Raw genomic sequence first — 19,560 nt, forward strand, 5'->3', positions numbered from 1 at the left:
GTGAGGCTATGGGATATAGGCACTTGTGAATGTGAACATCATTTAAAACTCCAATGGAGAAACCTAACAACATAGATTAAAGTTGCAAATGCAGTAACTTTTAGACCCAGCAATTCCTCTTCTGGGATTTTATCCCTACGCTATACTTGCATACAATGGCATACACACCAAATGATTTGTTGCAGTATTGTTTAAAATCGAAAAACAAAACAAAGCTCCATAAGGACTCAGTAATGGAGAATCGTTCACATAATTACAGAACATCCTTAGAATGGAATACTATGCAGCTGTAAAAATGAGACATTGACTTTTGTACTAAGTTACATTGTTAGGAAAAAAAGGAAGCATAGTGCAGATCTGTGTGTATATTGTGATACCTTTTGTATACAATTGGAAGAAGATAATATATACACATGTATGTGCTTGAATATAATTTTATCTCTTAAAGTATCTCTTTATTTTACCTCTCAAAGCATATAAAGGTAGGGATTGACTATGGAGAAGGGAAGTGTGGATGGGGGACAGGATGGGATCTAGAAGGGATTCTGTGTAAATTTTAAACATTTTGCTGTATGATTCATATGTGTGTTACCTCTGCCCCCCCAAATAACACATTAGGAAGTAAATTGTTGGTAGGAAGGTGCAGTTACAGAGAGCTCAGATGGAAGGAGCCTGGCCTTTTCAAGGAGCTGAGAGAGGGTCAGTGGCTGGAACTGAGAAGAGGGAGTGACCAGATCCCACCTCCCAGGACCTTCTGAAGGATTTCTGGGCTTCTAGCCTGGAAACAAATTAACAAGCAGTATTTTGAGCAGGTAGGGGTGTGTTGATATGATTGGCATCCTGGGAGGGTCACTCTGGCTGCCGCGGGGGGAGTGGGTGGTGCAGAGATAGACAGGAGCTGTCGCCCAGCCAAGGGGCTGTTGCATCAGGGGCCCTGATGATGAAGTGAAAAGGGTGTCCTGGAGAAATAGATAGGGGGCAGCTTCAGTTGCCCTCCCCGAGGGAAAGGGAGTGTGGAGCACTTGGTCCAGGTCCTGGCAGCAGGTAGGGCCATTTCCTGAGAGCAGGCAGGGACCAGGCTTGGGCCGGGGCGAGCGCGTGTTTCGTCGTGGGCATCTTGAGCCTAAGATGCCTTTGATGCATCCAAGAGACCTCAGGCTGTAGAAGTCAGAGTTCGGAAGCGAGGTCTGACCTGGAGTGCCAACGTTGAGATGTGTGTGCACGTGGAAAATGAAGGCGCGCAGGGATCAAGTTTAAAACTAGTAGGTCTCCTCTCCTCCCAGGAACGTGAGGGGAGCCAGTCATTCATATGCGTCACCACAAAATAGGTGCCTCTTCGAGCAATCTGGGCCAGAGGAGCAGGCGGCAGCCCGCAGGGCTTCCCTTCCCTCTCGCCACCTCTGTTCTTCCCAGGTCACCCCACCCAACAGGGGAGCCCCTCCCATGTCCCTCTAGCCTTTCCCAAGACCACCCAGACCATGCCTCCCCTGCAGCTTAGGGGTGAGGGGTGGTGCTCCCCTCGCTCCGTGCACCTCCCAGTCTGGCTCCTGATGCTGTCAGCTCCGGGAATCACTGATGGAGAGACACATAGCGCCGGGGGCCAGCTTCCCGTTCTCCAAACACTTAGTGATTCAGCCCTTTCAGTTTCGATCAAGGCCAAACCTGGAAACTCCCCCCACTGCTAACGCGTGGTGGACGCCTGCGCTGGCATCCCTTCTCAGCCTTCTGGGGGTGGCTGACACCCCTGGTTGGCTGGCCGCGGCCCCTTCAGGGCTTTCGTGCCTGGTTCAGGGGCTCAGGACAGGCAAGTGGGGTGCAGCCCAACTGGCTGCGTTGGCGCCAGCATCCAGGAGTTGGCACAAGCGACCGTTTTTTGTTTTTTCTAACTTTGTAAATTGTCAAGACAGGACACAGCTGTTTGTGACAGGGAAAAGGAAGCACAGGGTAGGCAGACTTGGAGGGTGCAAGTAAGGGGGAATCGTTCTTGGGGTGCCAAGGCCCTTACGGAGTGTGGGTGAAGTGGGGGAGGTGCAGTAAGGAGCTAGAGGGGGTTCCTGGGAAAGTGGGACAAGAAGGGAAACAGGATCAAATACAAACAGACCACAAAGAGAGGGAGAGTCAGTGCCACCAAGAAGAGAGAGAGGGAGACACAGAGGCAGTTAGAGACAGACGGAAATAGACACACACAGACAGACACTAAGGCAGAAATTGGGAGGGCATGCCTTGTCAGACGTAAAGCCACGGAGCTGGGTACCAGGGTATTGAAAGGGGCATTTGGCTTAAATGGGTGGTTTTATTACTGGCCAAAGCGAGCCTTGTTGACTGCTGAGCCCACAGCACATGGTATTTGCAGGAACAGTAGCAGCAGTAGCAGCAGCAGCAGCAGTTGTAGAATTGGAACTTGTTTTTACATAGAGCTTTGCAGACTCCTTGCAGAGACTTTGTAATCTCTGCTTTAATAGCTGAGGAACCTGATGCTCTGAGAAGTCAGGTCACTCTCAGCCACTCACACAGCCTGTCAGGACCAGAGCCCCTGACTCTTATCATATCATAGCTGTCCATCTTCAGATTTCCATTCTGCCTCCGGCTTGCTTTCCCACTGATTCCATGAGGTCTAGGTATTTATTTGCAGGCAAAACAGACATACAAGGAAATAGTAACAATGGGGAAGTGGACTTGGCCCAATGGATAGGGCGTCCGCCTACCACATGGGAGGTCCATGGTTCAAACCCCAGGCCTCCTTGACACGCGTGGAGCTGGCCCATGTGCAGCACTGATGCGTGCAAGGAGTGCCCCGCCATGCAGGGGTATCCCCTGCCACGGGGAGCCCCATGCGCAAGGAGTGCGCCCCGTAAAGAGAGCCGCCCAGTGCGAAAGAAAGTGCAGCCTGCCCAGGGATGGTGCTGCACACATGGAGAGCTGACACAACAAGATGAAACAACAAAAAGAAATAAATTCCCGGTGCCGCTGATAAGGATAGAAGCAATCATAGAGGAGCACATTCTCTATGACTGGACACAGAGAGCAGACAACTGCAGGGGGTGGAGAAATAAAAAAAATAAATCTTTAAAAAAATAAAGTAACTGTGATACCATTACTTTTTAAAAACAAATCTTTAGTTTGCAAACATATTTTCCTCCATGCTATATGCAGGGAATGGATGCTCGAGAACAGTGGGGAGGCAGAAAGGAATGAGATGGGGAGAGCAGCGGAAGGGAGGCAGTGGGCTGTGGTTTGAGCTTCCAGGGGTGTCTGCCCCAGTGGCCATGTCTGCCATGGACTGTGGGCACCAGGTGGCAGAGGAGAGGATCAGGCTGCACACTACTCAGGACAACTGAGTCTCCTCTCGTGGCATACTTACAACATGAAATGAGAGTCTTAGATTTGGGAGATGATCTATGGGTTCCAAGGAACCCTCTGGGGCTGCTCTCCTCAGAGCTGCTGTGGCCTCTACCCATCTCAAGTCCTGCTTCTTCACCAATCCCTGAATTCTGGGAGATTCCCCAGTCTCCCTCTGCAGTGGTCAGGCTATAAAATTCACCCAGAACTCCTGTTTGGGAAACCACTCTTCTGCCATTCCCTGGTCATTCGGGAAGGGCTGACCTTGCATTTTGCCTCAAGACCTTGGCCTGGCCAATCAGAGGGCACCATCTCTCTCCATTGTGATTGGTTCAGAGTTGGTCACATAATCCAGGCTGGGTCAATTCTTGGCCTCCCCTGGTCATGTAAACCAGAGCCATTGTGAAAAGAAAATACTTATTCTCAGGAACCCCCAGTGGTATGGATTAGAAGAGGTGCAGCTACTTGTGGGCATCTTCCCCAGATGCTTAGAGGAGATGTGTGCTGATGGTGAGAATGTAACTAAGGAGTGCAGCATCTAATTGTGCCTCAAATCAGAACATGCTTGGGTGCCTCCTCAGCTATGTGAACCAACATATGCCTGATTTTTGGCTTATGTATTTTCTTTACCTGAATCACATGTAAAGCCCACTCAGCAAGGGCAGGGAATTCAAATGTAAAGCAGGGTTTGTGTGAGGGAAGGAGCTAGATATTCTCTGAATGGAAGCTATTTGTACTTGGCAGCTTGTATCAATTAATCATTGCTGTGTAACAACCAAACCCAAACCCAGTGGTTTAATGTGGTACGCATTTATTTAGCTGTGAATTTGCAGATGGGTGGATGGTTCTTCTGGTCTGAAGAAGAACATCACTCAAAACCTCTGTGGTCAGGTACAGGTTGATTAGGCAGCTTTTCTGATCTCGACTGGCCTCTCCCACATGCCCTGGGCTCTGCGTCATGTGTTTTCTCATCCTCCAGTAGGTGAGTAGGTGAGAAGACAAAGGAATAAGAAAGAGGAAATGGAAATCCTTCTTTAAGTTTCTGCTTGTTTGAGTTTGTGTCTGTTCTATTCACTGAAGCAAGTTACCTGGCCAATCCCAAGGCAGCGAGGGAAGGCAATGCCGAAGGGCACAGGTACCCAACCTGTCATACCCTGACTGTTGTTGGCGTTTGGTGACTGTTCCGAAGGTTTTTGAAAACAACAGACTCTGGTCCTGAGCTGGCAAATGCTAGTCGCTTATGGAAGACACGAATCCAGAACTTTACATGGAAGTAGGGGTGGTGGAATAGGGCATGAAGAATGACCTTTTTGGCCACTGATCATACAGGAATTTGGAAATACATGTGTCATTCTACTTTTGAAAGTATTTTTGACAGAGAACTGTTTTCCCAATATTTTATACCTGTCTTTAATCCTTTCTTCCAAAGTCAGGATCCTTTTCCTTCTTTTCAGGAAAGATAGTGCTCAAACACACAAACAGAAAACCTCAAGATGAAAAATAAGGACCTGAGGCAGGAATGAGCACAGCGCGCTATGCAAGTCCAGAGGCGGGGCACTTAGCCCATGCAGGCAAACCATTTAGAGAAATCTATTTTAAATTGATTGTTTTATTTGCTGGATTTTATATCGACATGTTTTGCTTTGTTCTCAATGTGTTCTGGGACTGCAGCCTATTCATTTATTATTAAGAGAACGGTAATTATTTCCAGGAGCTCCTGAGAATACACTTTGCTTCCCCTTTGCCTGATCTCTGCTGAATCTGGTGTAACCTTCTGTCTCCAAGGACGTCTGTGGCAGGAAGTGATAGCCCCTCTGTGTCTGGTGGAGTGTCCCAGAGTCCCAGCTCTGGAAGGAAGGCTTGCAGACCCCTGCTTCTCAAACATTAATGAGCGCAGGGATCCCCTGGGACCTTGTCAAAATGCAGATTCTGATTCCCAAGCTCTGGGGAGGGAACTGGGGAACTTGTCTTTTTCTAACACGCTCCTAGGTGATGCTAGTGCTACTGACCTGTGGACCGCATTTTGAGTAGCAGGACTGTAGATCAGCAGTGCCTTTTTCACTGGTGAATACCAAGGCTGGGCTGAGCAGTGGCTTACCTACAGCTTCACTTTCTATCTTGTTGGACTAAAATATCAGAACAGATACTGCTCATTTCTATCCTGTCTGCATGTATATCCCCAGTACATAGAAAATCTCAGGAAATATTTGTTGAACAGATGCCTCCCATTCCACCCATTTGCATGCATGTGCATATGTGGAGGTTTTCCTGAACAGTTTGGTGTTGGGAATGGAACCTGGACCTATACCCATCCCAGTTGGCTGCAGTCTTGATCCCTTGCCTAATTGAAGGCCATCTTACGATCAGGCTTGGGTTTGGGTCCTACAGCCCTCCCATAGACTTGGAAAAATCTCACCCTAATTCTTGAGCACCTATTTGGTTTGAAGTGCTCCTTCCTTTAACCACTGCACTGTGCCCCATTTCATGCCCATGTGCTAGAGCAGCTAGATGTTGATTCACTGGAGTTTCTTATACCTTCTTGGGCTGAATGATCGAAATTGCTGAACTTTTCCTATTGCAGCTCTTCTGGGTCAGTTAATTTTCTCCCAATTTTTTTTTTTTTTGCACTTTCCTGCCTCCTTACTGGAAATCCCAGAGAAGCTGTGTGGTTGGAGGTGGAGCTAGGCTAGTGATGACATGAAGGACCAACACCACCATTATAAGATCATCACCAATCTTGTAGCTTGAGTCCCCACCCAGAAACTTGACATTCTCTCCTTACAAGTTCACTAGCTAGTATGAATTTTTTGAAAGGCCAACATCAATTAGCCATTATGCAAATTATGTAATCCTCAGTTTCCTCAACTGCTGACATGGGAATGTTTGTATCTTCCTTGTAGGATTTTTTTCTCTCTTTTTTTGTCTTTATTAATTTTTTTAATATTACATTAAAAAAATATGAGGTCCCCATATACCCCCCACCCCCCTCACCCCACTCCTCCCCCCATAACAACAATCTCCTCCATCATCATGAGACATTTATTGCATTTGATGAATATATCTCTGAGCACTGCTGCACCTCATGGTCAATGGTTCCTTGTGGGATTTTAATTAAGATTGAGCTGTGATATAATAGAAATAAACTTCTTACATTAGGATCTGATATATGGAAAATGCTACCTAAAGAGTAGCTCCTTTTAGGAATCTTAAGGCCTAGGATTCCCCAAGGAATGGGTTCTTGTGAACTCAGGCCCATATTACTAACAACTTACCATGGAAAAGAAAAAAACGGGTCCACTCAAACATAAGAGTGATACTCCATGAGACAGCCCCTGTGCGGGGTGAGTAGATTATGGGTTTATTCAGGTGCCTCTCATCCTAGGACTCCCCTAGACCCCTTCCTCTTTTCTGATGCCTTTCCAGCCTCCCTGTCCTATGTGTGGCTTGTACCTGTGTCTATCACCCAGGTTCTATCCTGAATTGATTTCATCCAAGTAGTCAGGATCATCTTGATTTTTATTATTTTCTTCTGAGTTTTCTCATCATCATTTAACTTGGAATATGGTCCTTCTATTTCTTTAGCCAGTCAACAAATATTTACTGACCATCTCCTATGTGCTTGTTACTATCCTAGGACAGGACACATCCAAGGGTACAAAAGCTGAAAAAACTAGAGAGAGAGCCTGTCTTTATGGAGCTTAACTATATTTTGCAAAAGTGGTGCTAAATTTTTCATGTAGGTATCAGGATGGTGACTAGAATGAGTCTCAGCCCAGTGGATAGTTTTATGGAATTCTTACATAGGAGATACTTGCTGATTGACTGACTGACTGACTCAATGTATGTCTAACTTAAAGGATAAACAACAACTGGGTTTGCAATGATGAGATGACTTAGCAGCGTTGTTAAATCTTAGATCTTGAAATCCATTTTTTCAAATAAGGCCATAAATGAGCAACCAACATTTCAGTTTACCTTCAACTTGCCCTAATGTTTCTCATTCCATCTTGAACTGTATTTAATTAAATTAAGTCAGGGTCTCTCAGCCTCAGCTCCGTGACACTGGGGGCCAGATAATTCTTGTTGCTGGGGGGTGTCCTGTGCGCTGTTGGATGTTTAGCAGCCTCCCTCTCCTCTATCCACTAGATATCACTATTGTTCCCCACCACACCCACACCCCCTTGTGACCACCAAGAATCTCTCCAGACATTGCCACACATGCTGCCTGGGGGCAAATTTGTCCCCAGTTGCAAACCACTGCATTAAGCTTACTTGTACTTTTTAATAACGAAACGTTCTTTTTGAGTTAGACCTGACCTGGTATTGATGCCACCTGAATGACTATTTTCAATAGAAGGGTCTGCCTGACCTGGCACCACAAAGGATAAACACATCTCTTGTGAGAAGGTTATTTATTCTGAGTGCATATGCAAAGAACTGGGGGCATCTTCTCCAAACCAGTTCAAAGTGAAAACGAGTCCTAGGGTTTTTGTAGGCAAAGAAAAGGGAGTAAGGTTCAAGAATCAAGTGATGACCCTGTGATGTATTCTTGCCATGTTGGTGATGTCACTGGATATTCGAAAGGGTCTCTTGAGGGTATAGGCAAATTTCTCAATCCTGTGTTATCTCAAGCATGCCAAACTCATGCTTGTCCCAGTTTCAGAGATTTATTGATTAAAGTTTATAGGTGGATATTGTTGTGTGATCAGCTGACTGCTCAAGGATATCAAGCTTTTTGTTTCTGAGGAAAATAATTGATTTTTTTGGGTTATAAGTTCTTCTCAATGCCATTCTGCAGTTTTGCTTTGAGATGCTATCTTATTCCTGTTATTTTTGTAAACAGAACTGGGAAAGTCTGGTTCTTATCCTTCTAGGCATTAAGAACAGAGTGTTAGAATAATAGAAAACCAGTTCAACTAGATCTGGGGAAGGTATTAGAATTTTTCAGAGCTGCTTTAGAAAAAAAAATTTTAATAAGCACATTTTCCAGCTGTCAAGTCCCCCCTTGTGTTTGTACTGTTCTTATTCTTAAGCCTTCTTTGTATTAAGAAGATGGGAAAAGGTTTCATCTTCAATAACTACTTCCTGCTGGCCATGGGTAAAGAAATTCTCATATCCTTCTGGAGGATGTGCTAGACATGAACCCACAAAGTCAGTATAGGCAGCAACAAGATAAGCAAATGGAAACAGAATAAAGGCAATAATTAAAAGGGCAATTCTCCATCTGGTCGGCCAGTTCATCAACTAATCAGAAAATAAATCAAGATTTTTTTCAAGATTTTTAACACGATCATTATCACCTTTTATATGATCCAGTATAGAGGAGACATAATCATTTTCATCATATATATAAACATATAGCACTTGATCTCAAAGAACACATGCTTTCCTGAGCTGTAGTTAGTATATCTAAAGTCATCCTATTTTGGAAGACAACTTTTTTTTATTGGGATCACTTCCTTATTTGACAAACTAAGCCCTTGTTTGGTTTCTAGCATGATTTGGGCAGTAACACTTTCTAGGGCAGTAATCTGCATGAGAGTATACATGATGTCCCTCCATGGGAAGAGCCTATAATGCCAATCATGTTTGTTTAGGTTCTACTTACATTATTCTGGCAATTATTGCTCCACTTGGTATACCCATTACACAGCCAGCATACTGTAGCACCATTGGTCCTGGAGAGAACAGGAAGGCAAGTTCCAGTGTTTCACCACTCTGGTGCATATGCCTTCATCATAGATGTAGCGATATCGAGTCATTGCCAGCTGGCAGAGTCACAGGAGTTTGAAACAGCAAAGTATTTCCATCTACTTCAGAAGCATGATCAGAGATGTGGCAGATACCTTTATTTTTTTTAGGGGTTATAGTGATTAATCTAGCTAATAACTCAAATGGAGAGACACCATACATGGGACTGGGGGCCTGGTTTAAATGCACAAGGGAGTCCTACAACACTAACTTCCACCCTCACAGTATGTACTTTATGCCCACTGCTATAAGGCACTATTCATGGCTAAAATCAGAAACAGGATTCACAAGCTTGTATGATATGAATCAGGTTAGAATATTTTAATAGGAAAGTCTTAGCCATATGCCACCCTGTGGCAGCCTCTTGATGGTCGTTCTTTTTATGTAGCCAGAGGGCTACCTCCTGAGCAGGGATAGGGCAAATCATAGAGTTACAGGCTAGAACATCTTCTTCTTAATTCCCAAGTGGAGAGATTGTTTCTGTGATATATAACATCTTTAAAATAGCTAAAATTTTAAAAATGCATGATCAACAGCATTATAAAACACTGTCAAATCCTTAGGAACTTTATATAATCTTGAAGTATTTATATGAACATTTTACCCATACAGCCTTGATTAACAGAACGTTAGAAAATTCCTTTTAATTTTTATACCCTTTCTAAATACTTCCCAGGCAATTTATAACATATCAAATGAACTTAACTATTTTTAGTACTTCACTTTTTACAAGGTGTAAGAACAATTTTTTTCTAATAGTTTGAAATAAAAACAAATGTTTTTGGATTTGACTTTGAGAAAAGTTGTTAGGTTTGAATATTTTGGTCTTTTAAAAGTGAAAGACTTATTTTTCTTAAACCATGGACATGATAAAGTTAAAGTACAAGAAGCTATTTTGATGAGACAGATTTTCTTCCTTGTATACTGATAATTCAGGAGAAAAACTCTTTATAAAACCTTTTACTAAAACAGACTAATGATTTAAGAAACTTTGTTACATTAACAGAGAAAGAACTAAATTTTAGTTCTGCAGCAGAATAATATTCGATCTTAAGGCTTTTAAAATTTTATAGATAGACCCATCAAATCTTACTCATCTTTGACTACAAAAATTACTTTTCTGTGAACTTTCTACACTTTTTGTATTTATTCAGGTTTTGTCTCACATTTTTTTTCTTTTTTAATAACCACCTTTTTATCTTAGGATAAGATTATTTTTTTTTCTCCTTTAATTAAAAAACACATTATATATATTTTAGTTGTTACTAAAATGATTTTGGAAACTGTCTCTAAGAACACTTCTTATAACATACAATTACCATGTAAATTAAATAAACTTGTTAGAATAATGACTCAATTTGGTTATATACAAACATAGCTTTTCTTCATTTTACATGTATAGTGGCTGGCATGTAATACTAGCATATTGATAGCTCATAGGGGTCTTCACTATTTTATCTGTATTTTAGGGAGCTATATTATGAAACATTTACAAGGACACACTTCTGAAACAGTTTTCTTCAGGCAAGTTGGCAGAAGAGGCTGGTGGCTGTCAGGGCAAAGACATGATTGACTTGCAGGCTTACAAAAGCAGGTAGCATTTTTCTTTTCTTTTTTTTTTCTTTTCTTTTTCCTTTATATAGTTGTCCAGCTATATTAACAGCACCAATTTTATTAATGTGTCTATCCAGATCCAATTAGAATTAACATGGAAACAGAACAGAGAACATTAATGTTGCTAAGTTTTTCCACTTCTCCACCAGTTAAACTAATTCTGTTTGTGATTTCTTTTACAAAACAAATGCAATTGCAAGACAGTATTGACGTTTAAAGACTTATTTTTAGGTTACTTTTCACCATTATCCAGTCTATACTGTGGCCAGGTAATGTTGCAATAGAACATCATTTTTCTTTTTATAAGCAGGTTCCCTCTGAATTTAGACCGAATTTTTAATATACAACCCAGAGGAGATATAGGCAGCACAACCTGAGAGTTTCCCATGGCTAGGCAACACCAACAGATATCACAAAGACAAAACATCAAAACAGGAGCCCTTCAAAGTCAGCAGTTTCCCCAACTCAAAAGAAAAAAAATGCAAATACACAGAGTCAACAGAAAAACCCTAAATCTGAGATCACAGATAATGGGACTCAAACCCAACCAGGTCCGTATTTACGATCTCAGATCAATAAAAAATTCAGCAGTCCCCTTGGCATGAGCAGCCCAACAAGTGAAAATAAGCACAGATTAGAAGAGAGAATGTCATATATACTTACCTAGCACAGGGAAAGTTACAACTAAAAAAGTCACCTTCACACAAATGCACCTAGTGTCTGCCCATGGAAGAAACCTCACCTGGAACCTCAACCTTTGTCCTCCAGGGAAATCCCTGGGCAGCTGCTAGGTATGGAACTAAGGGATCTGGCAAGCCCTGCAGCTGATGAGACACAGCTTGGGGCTGTTGTGGGATTGTGCCCTAGAGCAGTGTGGGTCCCTCCATGGTTGCCAAATTGATACTGCCTGAACAGTTATTTTCTAAAGAAGGCCCTCCCAATCCAGCACCACAAAGGAGAAATGCGTCTCTTCAGTGAGAAGGTGATTTATTGTGAGTGCACAAGCAAGGAACTGGGGGAATCTTCCCCCAGCCAGTTCAAAGTGAGAATGGGAGCTAGTGTTTTCATAGGCAAAGAAAAGGGAGTAGGGGCTGAGAATCAAGTGATGACTGTGTGATGCATTTTTGCCATGTCAGTGATGATGCTGGACTTTTCAAAGGGAGAAGGATATGGGAAAATTTCTCAGTTCTGTGTTATCTCAAACATGCCAAACTCCTGTTTGTTGTCTCGGTTTTAGAGATTTATCTATGAACGTTTATAGGTGGATATTTTTGTGTGAGCAGCTGACTGCTCAAGGATATCGAGCCTTTTATTTCTGAGGAAAGTTATAGATTTACTGGGTTATAAGGTGTTCTTGATGCCCTTCCACAGTTTTGCTTTGAGATGTTATCTTATTCCTGTTATTTTTGTAAGCAGAACTGGGAAGGTCTGGTTATTGTCCTTCTAGGAATTAGGAACAAAGAGTGTTAGATTAATAGAAAACCAGTTCAATTAGATTTGGGGAAAGTATTGAAGAATTTCAGGGGTTCTTTAGAAAAGAAATTTTTAATGAGCACATTTTTCAGCTGTCAGTATCCAGTACTGGCTCTGTTATGTGAAAACCGTGTGACCTTGGACAAGTTACTTGGCTTGAGCTTAATTTTCTCATCTGAACCAAGGAGATAATGAAGCTCATCATCCAAAGCTTTGGTGGGGTTTGTAGAGGGTGGTGTATGTAAAAGACCCCAACAGTGCAGATGCTTGTCAGCTGCAAAACATGACCTAGCCCTGGCTAATAGAATTGACCATCACCAAAAAATCTATGCTTGGAAGGTCTATGTGTGTATGCACATGTGTGTGTGTGATAGAGGTGAGGGATACATCACTGAGAAATAACTAATCTCTGCATGGTTCAGGAACTTCCTGGCAGAGCGTCAGCTGTCTAGAGCAACACTCATGAGCCCAAGTTTTGGAGTACGACAGACCTGGATTCAAATTCTTGATCTACCATCTACTTGCTACATGATGATTCAAGGCAAGTTGTACTACTTTCTGACTCGGTTTCCCTATCTGACTTTGTCTAGGATAATTTCTAGGATAATAGAACCCATATCCAAGAGCTAGTGTGTTATGAGGATTACATGAGGTTATGAATGTAAGGCGCTCGGCACCATGCCTGGGGCCCAGAGTCAAGTTTGCTCAGTAATTGTTGGTTGTTGCCATTATTATTGGTGTTATTTCACCCATGGGTACATCCCTGGGGGTAACTTCAAAGCATGTAGTGGCCTTTTTTCCAGGGTTTTCGATACTGCCAGAGTGGCTCAGTCAACAGCTTCCCTAATGAGCTCAAGGCTCCATCAGCAGGAACCTTTGTTTTCCTAGTAACTCTCTGTCAACATGGTTTCAGTTCTTACATCAACATTGCACCAATTGCATATTCACTGGCCTGCTGGGCACCCAAGACCATCAGTTGCTACAATGAAGTAAATGATATTCATTGTTAAAGCAGGGTAAATACCTATTTCCTTTACACAATGGAAGGAGCTGTTGTAGGCTATTAAGTAAATAACTATAAATAACACACTATAAAATGCTTTACATATGCCTTATCGCACAGAACTGCAACACTCTGAAGTAGCTGTTATTGCTGGGTAAATTATACGTGTTTTTAAACACTGTCCAAAATACATATTTACACGTACTTAAAGTCCTACTCTAAACAGTCTCTATAGCAACCAGAAAAACACAAAAGCCTTATTAAGCATTCTTTGTAGTATTTTTAGGAGTTTAATCATTAGGAGAAGGCTCATAGGCCATGCAGACACCAGGGAACATGAAGAAAGAAAGCCTTTATAGGAACAAAAGAATGAGGCTGTCTTTGAACCTGGTGGGAGAGGAATTTTTATTTTAATTAATAATCACCAAGGACCCTCTCTTTGTGAAGGCAATGCTACGATTGGGGTACATCAGATCTATTTTGGAATTACAATCTGGTTTCTCAACAGAGAAAAGGGATTCCTCTATTATATTACAACAAAAGATTCTTTTCAAATCATTCTCTTTAATTACAGCAAGAAAATATTTCCTTGCCACTCAAAAGTGTGGCAATGTGTAATGTCCATGCTGAGCCTGAGTCATAGAACTCTTTAAAGGGAAATTCTGGTGGTTTCATTGGGGATGGAGCCATATCCCATCTTTTGAGTACTGTATTCATTGGGATAGTCCCTGGCAGGTTGCAGTAACAATGTAACCTAGAAACATCAGTGACTTACTACAGCAGAAGTTTCTTTCTTGTCATGCTACAAGGCCAAGTGCCAGTCAGTGGAGTCTCTGCTGCACATGGGGACCCCTGGGGTTCCTGCTCAGCTGTGATAACACCATCTCGATACCTACTTCCTGGGACTCTGCAGAACTCAGGGACCAAGAAGCAGCATATGGCATATCCATCTGTTGGGAATTGAATCAAGCCCCTCACAAAGAGTGCAAGCCCCAGCCATCCAGTCTGTGGATGTGAACCCATTTACAAACAGGATCTTCAAAGAGCCTATAAAGAGGAGGCAAACAGAACCAGGGCGGGCCTTTATCCAATATGAGTGGAGTCCTTATAAGCAAGGAAATTCAGACGTGGTAGGAGGAAACAGAAGGAGACAGGAGCAATGAGGAGGAGACAGAAGAAGATGGATTGCTATATGAGGGCAGCAAAGATTATGTTCTGGATTGCCAGCAAGCCCCCACCAGAATCAGAGAAACTATGGCCTGCCAATCTCTTGATTTTGGGCTTCTATCCTCCAACTCTATGAGATTCCAGTTGTCTAAGCCAATCAGTCCATGGTATTTCTTTTAGCAGCCCTGGAAAACTAAGATGCCACTCATATCCCATTGGCCAGAACTCAAATCATGAGCTCCATTTAACATGCAACAAAAGCTGGAAATTTAGGGAAGCACATAGAATGTTTATGTAGTAAGCACTAAACATCTTTAGGATGAATATCACTGACATATCAGAACTGTTAGAGACTTTATATTATACTACAGATCTTTAAAACAACTTCGCAATGTAGTGTTTTTGGCATTCACTGATGGGGAAACAGGATCCAGAGATCTTAAATGACTTGTTTAAGGTTACTCACTGAAAAGTTGGAAGGGTGAAAATGAAATTCAGGTGAGTTTAAAGCTGAACATAAGTGACCCAGCCATTCTTCACCTAGAAACTTTTCCAGAAGTTCCTACATATATTCATCAAAAGCATGTTCAGGATAACTCCAAGACCTGAGAATGACCCCATATTATACCTCTTTTTCCCTCTCCCTCCCTTCATCAACTCTGATGGCCACTGTCCTGAATGACATTGCAGGGACAGATGCAGAACATTATGTATCCTGCCATGACTGAATGAACTGGGAGAGAGTGTAAACTACAATGTAAACTATAATCCATGCTGTGTAGCAGTGCTTCAAAATGTATCCATCAAATGCAATGAATGTACCACAGTAATGAAAGAAGTTGTTGATGTGGGAAAAGTGAGGGATGTGGGGAGTGGGGCAATTGGGAATCCCCTATATATTTTTTTAATGTGATATTTTGTGTGACTTATATATCTTTTAAAAATAAATAAAAAATATATTTTAAAAAGAAGTATGTTCAATATTGTTCATAGATGCACTCTTGGACACAACTCGGTACCCACCAACAGGACAATAAATAAGCAAATTGTGGTATAGTCACACAATGGAATACTATACAGTACTGAGAATGAATATAGTTGTATACAGACATGGATAAGTCTCACAAGAATTATGTTGAGCAAAAGAAGCCAGACACAAAACACTTGATACCATATGATTCAAAAGCAAGTGAAATTAATCTCTGGTGACAGACATCAAAATAATGATTACCTAGGAATTTGCTAGTGACTAAGAAGGTACATGGGTAGGTCTTCTGTGTTCTTTGGTAATGTTCTATTTTTTTATCTGGATGCTACTTTTACGGGGGTATGTTCACTTTGTGAAGATTCATCTAGCTGTATACTTATAATTTTGCACATTGCTCTCTATATGTTAAACTTCAGTAAAAAGGCTACCTGACCAAAAAACTTGCAAAAATAGAACTTATAAGTTCAGATGACTTAAAGAGGCTGGTCTTTTATAATGGAGTATTATTCAGCTTTTCCCAAAGCACACTAAAGCAAAGCTCACCCCGATCCTTAAACATTCCTCCTTGGTTCCCATTCTCACCATTGCATTCCCCATTCATTATAGGGCTCCTTAGACTCATGGTTTAGGCAGAAACTTTGAGAGAATAGTCAAAGTTATCTTTCTTACCAGGTTTGGTAAGAAAGCATTACTCCTTGAAATAAAATATAAACCTGGGATCTGCAGAGAATGGGAAATACAATGAAGTCTCCTTTCTACTCAGGCTTGAGAATGCATATGGTCAAGTATAGAGGTGAGAATAAAACCTATATTCAGACAAACCCCAAACTGAAACCAATAATAGGGACCAGAGCTAGGGATGATTCCATCTAATTTGTTGTAAGTCATGATAAAACTCAAAACCTTTGCTCACACCCAGCTGAAAAGACAGCTGAAAGAATAATCCCATTGTTTTTCTCTGCTTCTTCCCTATCCCCTTAGCAAACTCATCACCAAACCCAGCAATTTGGTGGCACCCTAACTATCAAAAGACAACACTGTCTTAGGAAGGTATTAGTGGTATAAATCCTCAAGCTGTTTTAGAAGCACTTCCTAGGTTGGCAACAGAAGGCTAAACACAAAATTGCAAGATGCACTTGAATTTAATTTTGCAGTTTTCATCTGTCATCACATTATGACAGTATGGTGGTTCTGGGCTTTTCAGTAACCCCAGGACAGTGGTACAATATTCCTACTGGGAGATGATGGCAGAGCAGGATGTTCAGTAGGAATAGCTATACCTGGTAGCTTGGATTGACACAGATATAGCTGGGAACCATCTGCTTTCATGGTGAGTTTTACTTATCCTCAGGGCCTGAGAGAGGCGGTAGAGAGTAGGGGGAGGACAAAAAGAGACCAAGAGGATGAAAACACCTCCAGAACGAACCGGACTTTTCTACGGTCTCTAAATCATGTTTTCAGCATTTTGTTCCCATGATGAACCCTTTCTCTTCTCTTCAGCACCTTTCTCCTACATCTAGATAGAAACAGAATTCCCTGCTAGAGACCAAGTGGCCAGTTCAGAGTCTGTACATAGTGAATAATTTGAATAAAACAATTCCCTTTCTTCCCTCCTTTTCATGTTCATCACCACTGTTTTAGTTTCCCAGCTCCTAAAACAAATACCATAAAAAAGGTTTGCTTAGGGGAGCAGATGTAGTTCAAGTGGTTGAGTGGCTGGTTCCCATGTATGAGGTTCTAGGTTCAATCCCTAGTACCTTCTAAAAACAAACAAGCAAGTGAAAAAAAACCCACACAACTCATTGGGGAGCAGATGTAGCTCAGTGGGTAAGCACCTGCTTCCCATGTGCAAGGTCCTGGTTCCTGGGTTCAATCCCTGGTACCTCCAAAAAAAAAAAAAAAAAAAGATTTGCTTAAACAATGGAATTTATTGGCTCATGGGGGTATGGCAATGCTTTCTTCCTGAAGACTGGCGTTCTGGGGCTGCCTGCTGATAATCCTTAGGCCTTGGCTTTTCTGTCACATGACAATGCACGTGGTGGCTCTGCTAGCTTCTCTTTCCATCTGCCTTTCACTCTGCCTAGAAAGGACTCTATTAATCCAGATTAAAACTCAACCTGACTCAATGGGGCCACATCTTAATTGAAGAGATCTTATTTACAATGGGTCCCTGCCCATCAGAATGTGGTCAAAGACTAAGAACATGTCCAAATTGGAGTACATAATTAAATCCATCTCAACCTTCATCTTTAGCATTTTTCTTTTATGTTTTAAGGAACAATCAAATGAATTGCAAATTATAGGACTCCCGTGGGTTGTTAGGGGATGCATTTCTCTGCATACTTTGTTCATTATTTATTCAGCATGCTTTTACTAAACACCTACTTTTTGTAGGCACCTTGCTTGACTGTAGGCATGCACTTGTGAATTTCTGCCCTTGAGAAGCTTTTGGTCCAAATGGAGAAATAAACAAGTAAGTGGGAAATTTGAAGAAATGTCAATGAATGCTGCCAGTGCTATTGTAAGTGCATTGCAGGAGCATCAAGGCTTGAGGACTCAGATCACTTCCTAGAAGTAATGACATCTAGGCTAAAACATGACGCATTTGGTCAAGACATAGTGGGTACCCTTGGGCAAAGATGAACACAAGCACCATATTAATCTTTGGAAACACAAAGATGGATAGAGCATAGTCTAAATATTTAGGTAGAGTTTAGTTTGATGAGAGATAAAGATAACCAATTGAATGTTTCAATCGGTTGATAAAATTCTGAGATGGAGGCTTCTATGGGGTGTATAGGACCAGCTTCTTCTGAGTTAATTCTGGAATAATGAATAGCAGTGAGAGGAGAGAGTGAAAGGAGAGAATGGAGGATGTTCTAACAGAGGGAACAGCATAAGGGAGTCATAGAGTCAGGAAACTTCAGAGCTACAATAGATGCTTTGTATATTTTAATATAACTGGAGAAGAGAGCTTGAAGCTGGGAAGCTGTCCATGTGGCAATTCCAGTGAGCCACGCTAATTTTGGTAAATTCCCAATTACAGGTGGTAGTGCTTTGCTATACTATGCTTGATCAAGATCACTTTACTTCCAAAACAGACAGAGGATGAAGTTCAAAGTCCAAATCAGTGTGGCCACTATCCCAGTTCTACCCACAAGCCTCACTCAGACTTCCGGCCTTTTAGAAATGTGACATCTAAACGAGAGAACGGCCCCTAGGAGCAGAACAAACTGTTAGCCTGCATTTCTCCTGAAGACATACGGCCTTGGTGTGGATTTATATAACTGCATTTAGGTCTGATGATAGAATCGTTTTTTGTGTGTTTTTTATTTTTTATTTTTATCCCTTCTATGACGCAAACCAAGAAAAGAATCATAATAAAATTTTACAAGTTAGCTGCCACCAAGAATAAACAAGAGAGCACTATAAGAAATGAATTGGAGGCTCTAACTGAATCTTCTCTCAGGACAATAACTCTAATGCAAACCCAGGTCTGAGGAGGTCGCAGCAGGAAACTCTCTTGGGGTATTTCCGAGGAGAAAGGAAACACTCTCCTCCTGTCATCTTCACTTCACGTCCTAATATGTCTGTGGATGTGCCGTGGAAACATAACCTGCGGCCTCTGCTCTGAATCAAGGTTTGGCTAACCAGGACCATTAAGGCCTCCCTAGGGATTGCAGAATTAACCCTCTGTGAACCTAGAGAAGTCACTGGTACTAATGCACTGGCGGAAGGCCACTTGATTCTAATCGCGGCTGAGCTAAGATGTCACTTGCCATTAGGTTCAATTGGCAATGCTTTTATTCCCCCCCTTTTTAAATTACAAGATTACCTTTAAATTGTGTACAGGAGCTCATAACTGCTGTCCATTGGAGGTAATCGGGAGTGATTTCATTTTACCCATGGACAGCTGCTTCTCCTGCAGTCTTTGTTCATTATACCTCTGTCTATCTCAGGTTTCATTTAAGTATCAACAAGGAATAAATTCTGTGGCACAGAAGACATAGAGTATTTACTGCTAGAGTTTCCTCCTTTGTTGCCTGATGTTTCTTTAGAGGTTGGATTCTCCTGGAGCCTCTCAAGTGATGTGGTAAATAATCATTTCATATGCATGCTGGGAGGTCTTTTGGACACAGATATGGCTTTGGGCTGACTCCATGAATTCTCCAAAAGAAATCACTTGGAAAGACAGGTCTAAATCTCCTGTCATTCTTTGTTGCCT

The 19,560-nt window shown here is 42.0% G+C and overlaps 1 long non-coding RNA gene across 4 annotated transcripts in view; it reads left to right on the forward strand.

Annotated features, from left to right (window-relative positions):
* The window catches only part of LOC101440924 (uncharacterized), a 51,893-nt gene that overhangs the window by 29,953 nt on the left and 2,380 nt on the right, over positions 1–19,560 (forward strand). For all 4 annotated transcript variants that reach the window (XR_011646447.1, XR_011646448.1, XR_001117620.3 and 1 more), the window contains 2 exons: positions 17,730–17,808; positions 19,295–19,428. This is a non-coding gene — a long non-coding RNA (uncharacterized lncRNA). The remainder of the gene's footprint in view (positions 1–17,729; positions 17,809–19,294; positions 19,429–19,560) is intronic.

Source organism: Dasypus novemcinctus, chromosome 18 (genome assembly GCF_030445035.2).
Source record: "Dasypus novemcinctus isolate mDasNov1 chromosome 18, mDasNov1.1.hap2, whole genome shotgun sequence".
NCBI classification, from domain to species: domain Eukaryota; kingdom Metazoa; phylum Chordata; class Mammalia; order Cingulata; family Dasypodidae; genus Dasypus; species Dasypus novemcinctus.